The sequence below is a fragment of the Lissotriton vulgaris genome, chromosome 7 (assembly GCF_964263255.1).
Source record: "Lissotriton vulgaris chromosome 7, aLisVul1.2, whole genome shotgun sequence".
NCBI classification, from domain to species: domain Eukaryota; kingdom Metazoa; phylum Chordata; class Amphibia; order Caudata; family Salamandridae; genus Lissotriton; species Lissotriton vulgaris.
The window spans coordinates 195,534,663-195,542,396 of record NC_141695.1 but is presented as its reverse complement, the minus strand read 5'-3'; positions in this window follow the sequence as shown (position 1 = coordinate 195,542,396).

Genomic DNA, 7,734 nt, shown 5'->3' with positions numbered 1-7,734 from the left:
TGAATCATTGAGCCTGAGCGATGAGTAAACAAAACTCTATTCTTTAAACAAAGGACATCTCCGGGTACTTGAAACCCATGTCGGGGGAGGCAAAGCCTTGACCCTTGGACAGAGGACCAGGAAGCTGGCCCCTCCGGTCCCCGTAATTTGAGGAGGCTGGGTCCACGCAGCAAAGAAAATAATTGTAAAGACAAGGAAGATATTCGCATGAATAGTAAGAGAGCATTAGGATAATCATGATCGTGCAAATGTATAAAACATGTTATGTTGAATAAACTGCGACCTTTTTTGCCACTAAAGCACATTGTCAGTGGTTTGATTTGAGGTGCATAAGGGACGCAGGGGTTGGAAGCAAGGAAGTGAGAGGGACAACTCACCTCCTGGTGAAGAACTCAAATCTTCATTCTCAGGGGTCTCACTAATACAAAAGAACTTGGCACAGAAGCTGAAATATCAAAAGACATCTTTATTAAATTTAATAAGTGAGCAATTGAATGAGGCAGTCTAAAAAGTTCAAAACACAGAGGCCTTTTATATGTTCAGAATTACAAACTCAGCATTAAAGAAAGGGGCAGTCCTAGCTTCTGCAAGCATACAAAATACCTAATATGGACATACAAGATCTGAAAAATAGTAGGAAATAGAAAAACATTATGTAACCAGAATGTCCCCCTTACGTCGTGTTTCTGCCCAACCCATAAGTCAATCAATTACAGCACTTATAAGTCAATCAGTAATGGCAGAACATGTCTGTATGCAGTTAGGCCAGCTAGTGTCTAAGATTGCTTTCAAAGCAAGGACAGAGGGGGGTTTTCTACACGTTGCAGTCCAAAGGGCAGAAATACTTCATGAATAGAGCAGTCTGTGTAAAGGCAACACAAATTGATGACAAATGTAAGATGGAGTCAAAATTAAAGAACCTCACTGGAAAGGGTTTTACATACACCTCAACACACACAAGCATGGGCATACATGTACAATCACAAACATTCACATACACAAACACACACACACTATAAATTATACAGCAATATCAAAGTGAAAAAAGTGCCACATGATCACTTTTTTAAGGAAGAGAAGAACACTGGAACACAGCTCTGCATTTGAAAGAGTAAGGGGTATATTCACAAGAACCTAACTCCGATTTATCCCCACCGTACCGCATCAAAAGAGGAGATAGATTTAACACCCCTTTCACAAGCTGTTCAAACTGCAGGCATCGCCAGTATTCCCGCGATAACTGCCCAAATATTTTGCTCCGCAGTGGACACCATCAACTAACCCTAATGTGATGCAGAGTAGGTGTTTCCATGCAAAAACACACGAAAACAACCACAACACCACTTTTACAACAAAATGCCAGATCCGCGAAGCGAACCAAAAACAGGCGATAAGCCGCAGTAGCAGCAGGGATTTGACACCTGTCTTTTGCTGGTGCTAAGCAGGACCATAACCCACAGCATGAAAGGGAGCCCAGCCAAGACCCACACCTGAAGACCCACAGATGCCACGGAGACAATGATCATGCAATAGCAGGATGAGAGGAGAGGCATAGAGCAGGCATGTGCAAGTACGGTAAGTGAACAAGGAATGTGAACCTACCCAATGAAAGGTGTGGCCTGGAGGTGCCTGACAGACCACAGAGTGCAAACCACGGAAATGCCCATGTTGTGAGTAACTGCTGCAGGTGCATGGAGTGCAGTGTCCAGTGGACGCTACCATGCCCCCAGGGGCAGAAAGGAGAATTGTTGCACGTTACGTCTCCCCCTGCATGCGTGTGCGTAGTGGGTTGGACCTGCATATGCCAGGCCTGCGTAGGGGTGTGAACAAAAAGTCCTCTCACTGCTCAATGGTTCTCTTTTCCCTGTGCGACTACCCCAGGCTGCTGGTCCCCAGACCCTTCATGCCTGCCCCAGTGTGCTAACAAGGCTCCGCTCACCTTACTACACCGGCGTATGTCAAAGAGGACCCACTACGTGCTGGTGCAAACTCCAAGCACAGGGCCGCGACCTCTGCAGTCTCCGCAGACAATCGCTGCCCCCCGACACTGGCCCACAGCACTCTATCCTCATTTACATACTCCACTGGCATCCTCTTTGGCCCAGTAGGTCCTACATGTGGAACTGTGTCCTGAGTCCTGAATGGCAGTGACCCCAAGTCTGTGGCAGTGGCCACAGCACCAGACCCCCTTCGATCAGTAAGGCATAATTCTATATGGCAAGCCAGCGACACGTGATGCCACTAACCGTGTTCAACGCAAGCCGGCAAAACGTGCTGCCACTAACCCTGTTCAACGAAAGCTGTCGACATGTGGTGCCCCAGGCCTACCCTGTGGACCAGTAGTTCACACATCCAGCACTTTTTTGCGAATCATGAATGGCAGAGTTCACACCAGTGAACGCATGGAGAGGTGTAAGAGGAAGATGCGGTTCAGTCCTGACGACATCTGGATCAGAGTCGCAGAGGTGATCGAACACTATCAGCAACTGACCTGGTGCCATCAATCCTGTCCACTGCAAGTCTGCGTCCTGTGGGGTAACTAAGCCTAAACTACGCATGCCGGTGGGGCCATCCAACCTAAGCCGGCAACACTCTGTCAATGGCCCGTGCCGACCGCTGCCTCAGGACTACACTGCGGTCGAGTAAATCACACACAATTTTGAATTCAGCCTTGATTAATTTATGGCAAACTTGATGTCATTGTACAGGCCTCATTGCAGACTGCATCCCTTTTCAGCCACGGTGCCACTGAGTTTGTTTCCCGAGACCTACGACACATTCTGGTTGGACTCTGGGGGTGACTGAGTCCATGGACTTGGGTTTGTCGTTGCCATCGTGTCAGTGATACTGACTCCGTGGGAAAAACGATGTAGTGGCAATCCATTCCTCCATTTGCTGGTTCCGGATAGCCTCCACCCTCTACATCATGCCCTGGAGGACACCTCCCACTTTCCCTTGCAACCCTCCGCCACATGCAACCCTCCGACGTTGATGAGGACCCTCCCAGGGCACATGCCCCATCTGGCTCTACTGCAAGTCACCGTCCCATGGTGGGGGGTCTGTTCCGGCCACAGTGCATCCGGGGCCACTAACTCTTTGCAGCACAAGTCATGGGGCCTTTGTGGTTGTATGGTTATGACCTTTACGATGTACACTGTTGTCGATTTCTGTCTGCACCAGGCAGCCCTTGCCGGCTGGTGTGCACACACCCCACACACATCCAACAGAGGTGTCACTCGGTATGTGTGCCGGCTAATAAATGTGGCTGTGCGCATGTGCACATAGCCACTTCTTACACCATCTGAGCAAGTATGTCAGTATAGTCATTGTGTCAGCATGATGGGCACTGGTCCTGCAACGTCACTGTGTGCTTTCTTCTTTGGACGTTAACATGTCACTTCATCTTTGGCAGTGGCCACGGACATGTTGCTGCGCACGTGCACCCCTGATTAGTGAGGGGGCACGTGGGAGGGAGGAGCAGCTGTGTGGCAACGTGACACACAGTGGGGTCGCTCATGTGCCACGTGCTGGGCATACCATCCGAGATTCTTATGGTCGTACACATCCCACCACAAGCACATCTCCTGTATGCATGCAGATGGTGAAGTTACTGCAGGAAAGAAAAGTCCTTTGTCTGCACTATCAGGCGGTAGCACATCTGCAGCTCTGAGCAGGAACTTGCATGTGGCCAGCACCCCCTGACAGATATGATAGCATTTGTTTGTGGCTCCCACACTACTCACTGCCAGATTTGGGGCCACTGTGTACACATCCCACATGCAGTAGTCCTTGCTCGTAGTTAGCATGCATGAAATGGCCTTCACACGTACCCCAACCACACCACAGATCTGCACCCATTGCATGCAGACACTTCTCATTCCACCAAGCTGTGCCATTGCATCCACAGGTCTGGCGCAGGGCAAGCCAGTGCTGCTTCAAGCAGAGCCACTGACGCAATGTCAGACCATCCCGGACACATGCCTGACTCCAGTCACTTTGAGCTGTACCATGCACGTCTGCTTCATGTCCTGGTGGCAATGCCTGTGGCAGTGCTGCTGATACGTTACCGGTGTTCAGCCTTGTGTTGCATTGTCGCTCGTGCATATTTGAGTGGTCCATGGATGTCTGACTCTTCAATGTCACAGGGGGTGACCTGGAGTTCAACGTGTGTGTGCCCCCTGTTGGCCCATGACCAGGAGTGTCACTGTGATGCCCATTTACGGCATGCATGTATGTTTGGCATGCAGGCTGGGAACTGGGCCTGGGAGATTGCACGAGTCGTTGTGTGCAGTGAGCACATTGAGCCACTACCCGATTGGGCTTTGGTGCCCATTGGCTCGAGTGGTTGGTGTCAGCACACCTGTCCGGGTCAGCTGATGGATTACGTCGACGACATGTCGGATATGTTGGATGACGATGGCTCATTGGAGCTGTTGGCCTACACTGCTGCTCTCGCGTTCATGGATGAGTGACAAGGTACCTTCAGCCACGACTGGATGTGACCCATTGAGCGAGTTCCGATGCCTGTTTGCAGGTGGTGGATCTGTTCATATGTCCTGAGATGACCTGAGAGACCACCACTGGCTCCCCATCCAGAAGTACTGCCTGTTCAAGATCCTCACACATGCCCACAGACTGGGACCTGCCTACATCAACAATCGACTGAACTTCAACCAACCTTCTAGACACCTGCGCTACTACTCACTCGCCCTTGTTCACACCCCCCACATCCCTCGCAGTCGCAGCAGTCGCCGCTCATTTCCTACATCAATGACAAGACCTGGAACGAAAGCATCCTCGCTGTCTTACTTCAGAAAGAGCCTTAAGACCTGGCTCTTTAAATGAGACACAGCGCCCAGATACCCCTAGGGGTGAAAGTGTTGCTCATTGCAAATGCTTTCGATTGCTGATTGATTTATTGAAGTATAAGGAAAGAGAGATGAAGATCAGACGGACATGGGATAGAGTTGATGAGTGAGGAATGAGGACTGAAAAGTTAGTAATGATGTCCTAAAAAGTAGCTTTACAAACATTGTGCTATGAAATGCTTCTCACTGCCCAATTTGTATTAAAGATTTCATTTAGGGTTGGGAATCGACATATATCCCACCTCTAAAAAGCCTCAGTATGAGTATCCGTGTTTGGCCTTTTAGTCTGCATCCAAGAGTTATCATTACCAGGGACACCAGTAATTTCCAGTGGCAGAGTTAACATGACTTGCAGGTGCAACCCAGAGGCTCCCTTGAGAAATGAGCAATTGCCTAGTAAAGCAGTAATTTTGGGTCAGATTCCTCTGGTAATTCCTAATTGCTCATACAGATACGCATTATGGACTGTGCCATGGGGGCACAACCCATTCTGTGCTTCCCTGGGATCCTTTGCTATTACAAGAAGGTCCACAAATGCTTGTGTTGCCCCTTCTACATTATTTATAGCGCTGGCACACGTGTAGCTGCAGCGCTATCTTGAGAGGGCGTTCCCTCATTTCCATGGGGGTGTAGAATCACTATGCCTCTGCACCTGTGCTGCATTACAGTAGCAAAAGAAAATAAAAAAAAAGTTGCTAATGACTCTTCTTTAAATATGGCACTAGAGTAACAGTTTTCATGCATTCTGTTGACACCCTAAAATATGTCTTAATAGGAGAGCACTTTTTTAAAATCACAATTCTACAAATATATATATATATATATATTTATATTTATATATATATATATATATATATATATATATATATATATATATATATAATATATATATATATATATATATATATATATATATATATATATATTGAAGAACACAAATCTATTACTTATACATGATTATAAGGTACCATTCTATTTATAATATTACTAAGATTATCTGTACATCAAGTGACCTATGAGTGGCTAACATTTGTTCAATAGTTTTTCTGAGCATAGATTCACAAGAGTTTCCCTTCTTGTTGAAATTTAAGAGTAATCAACACATTTTCATGTTCATTGAAGCCTTCCAAAGTTTCCCAACGAATCATTCTTTGAGCAAAATTATCTTCAATTTCTACCACAACTAAACAAAGCTAACAAATAAAAAAGGTGATAATGTGTTCTTAGGCCTTCATAAGACTGTGCATTTCTCTCAGCAACCCGTGTTCCTTTCCTGCATTTAACCTGTTACATGCTCGCATCGGCCACTACCTGCCCAGTGCTGCGCACGACGGTTGGCCGACGCAGCCCAGCCACTCTTTAGAACTCCCGCACCGGGGCGCAATTCGCGCCGCGGTAAAGGAGTTACTTTAAGAAAAACTAACCTGCCCACTTGTTTATATTGTAAAGATTCCAGGCTCTCAAAACAAAATTCACAAATGTCCACCCACCAATCACAAGTGAGCAGTTCATTTTTAAAGAGAAAATAATAAAACTCCAAACATACATCTATGTATAATGTGCTGTGAATGTTTTATTTTTGTGAAATTATTATGGTCAGTCGTTCTAGCATACCTTAAAGTAAAATAGCAAAAACCTGCCACGTCAAGCAAAGTTGTTCAAAACTTAATTTTGTACAGTCCGCTTATTAAATGCTTGTTTCTCCCCATCATAATTAAATCGTCTACTTTTTTTCTTACTCTTGCTGCAGAAGCTCTGTTTAGGCCAAGCTTTAGCTTTAGTGGTAGCGCGCAAGCGCTACTCTCTCTGCGATTCATGCAGTCGTCTAGTATGGGGAGACAAGCTGCCCTCACTCTCCGCCCATATTTTTCATTGGCTTCTGTGTTTGTCCTTCTTAAATTCTGTCTTCTAATTGATAATGAGGCTTGTTAGTCTTGCCTTATTATGCTATGTGGTCATTTGTATCCTTCCGTGGCTACTGGCCTCTTTACTTCGAGTGTTACACTGTACAGACATTGTTGCAAAGTCATCCTGTGCCCTGGGCAACCCCCAACTGTTTGCTTAATGGTACTGTTGGTAACTGACTCTGACTGACCCTGGGCTTTGCCTAATCAGGCCCAGGGCCAGTGCTGTGCTGAAAGAGACACATTTAGAATACATTGAAAACACCTACATACACTAGGGAACACTAAGGGTTTGGGTACCCCTGCGGTTGGCATGACCTACCCTATCAGACGCTATTAAATATTAGGGCAGGGGGATTAAAACTACCTAGAAATCCTTCACCCCCAAAAGCGCATGGCAGATTAGAGGCCAGCAGATTTTTCTGCACTTGCAGTTGTGCACTGCTGAAGCCTGGGTCAGTTTAAAAGTAGTGGCACGACTGCTTTTAAAAAGTATGTTGTGCTCAAACTCGACTTTGGGGCACTTAAAAATGGTTAACCTACAATGTTTTGGCATATTAGGAGCCCCCAGGGTCTCCCCAAGGTGTCCCAGTAATGGGGGTCAGGTATTTATAAGATAGACCCTTTGAAAATTCGTTTTATATGCCCTGGGTTAAGTGACATTTCACATTTAACTCCCCACATTGTGATAAAGTGCTGCCCAAATTCGACTTTGATGCTAGGAGTCCTGTGGAGGGAGGATCTGCGATGTTTCTACAGATTCAGAACCCCTAAAGTCTTGCCTAGTTGTCCCATGGGAAGGGGGTCCTGTAGATATAACCAAAGTACTTATAAAATATGTTTTTGTAAGTCCTGGTGCTGGAAAAATGGCCCAAGTCATTTTTCCCATTGCAAATCCCCTGCAACATAGGTTAACATAGCAGGAAGTTATTAACTAATAACTCTCGGTAGGGGAAGGCTAG